Source organism: Ipomoea nil, unplaced genomic scaffold (assembly GCF_001879475.1).
Source record: "Ipomoea nil cultivar Tokyo-kokei standard unplaced genomic scaffold, Asagao_1.1 scaffold1259, whole genome shotgun sequence".
In the NCBI taxonomy this organism is placed as follows: Eukaryota; Viridiplantae; Streptophyta; class Magnoliopsida; order Solanales; family Convolvulaceae; genus Ipomoea; species Ipomoea nil.
Genome location: NW_017617687.1, coordinates 3047265 through 3048289, shown reverse-complemented (window position 1 = coordinate 3048289; position 1025 = coordinate 3047265). Strand labels below are relative to the sequence as shown.

At 28.3% G+C, this 1025-nt stretch overlaps 1 non-coding gene across 1 annotated transcript; it reads right to left on the bottom strand.

The window, feature by feature from the left end:
• Positions 1-701: 701 nt before the first annotated feature.
• On the bottom strand, positions 702-774 carry TRNAR-CCU. The gene has a single exon. It is a non-coding gene; the product is annotated as a tRNA-Arg (tRNA).
• Between the last annotated feature and the right edge of the window lie 251 nt (positions 775-1025).

Sequence of the window (1025 nt, the reverse complement as noted above, 5' to 3'; positions counted from 1 at the left end):
ATTAATCATTAATTTCTTGTTTTACTAATTTATTCTTTTTATTTTTTTCTTAAACATTTTACAGTTATGTTGATGTTCTTGGGAAATGATGAATGTGAATGAAGAACTGAAGATAGAATTTACTCTAAATTGTCTTTGTAGAATTGTAGTCACTAATGAATTTATGGACTTTTGGATATAAATTATGTTCGAGCGTTTGGCTTGTTTTGGACTTTTAGTTAAGTAGAACTAAACTTTTAATGTTGATTCTCGAGTATTGTGTTGAAAAATTTGTAATTTTAATGTTGAATGATCTGTTGGAACTTAAAAAATTTGAAACATTTTTAATCTTTTATGTACTAAGTTTTTCATTTTGTGCAAATGTATAAGTATTTGTGTAAAATATGCTGTTACTCCCTCTGTCCATTTTACATACCTTGTTTACTATTCATTAGCCAAATCAACTCTTTCTTCTCAATTATTTTCTTTAGTTTGTTTTAATTAATTTTTAAAATTTTATTTTTTGTGTTTAATAGTATACTGATGTTAAGATTATGAGAAAATTAAATTAAAAATAACTTAGTAAGCCAACGCCGAAAAATATATTTTAGTACACTTCGATTTATACAAAAAGAAAAAATAAAATCACCTAATCTCAAAAATTCATTACTTAAACAAAACTCTCTAGTTCTTGAGTCCGCATAAGTATCAGATTTGCAGATCGCGCCAGATAGGGGTCGAACCTATGACCTTCTGCTTAGGAAACAGACGCTCTATCCACTGAGCTACAGGCGCTATGCAGACTCGGCTTGGAGTGGTAATTTATAATGCAACAAAAGCTTTAGATATGGAGTAACCAACAAACCCAATATAAGGTAGGATTAATGTAAATTGATTACAGTAAAGAACAGGCAGTATGGGACTTGTAAGTTTGATTACTGTATAGAAATACAAGATGCAGCCATTCCAATAAGATGGATAACGCATCAAAGAATAAAAAAAAAAAAAAAAAAAAAAAAAACCAATACTAACAACCAAAAGAAAAC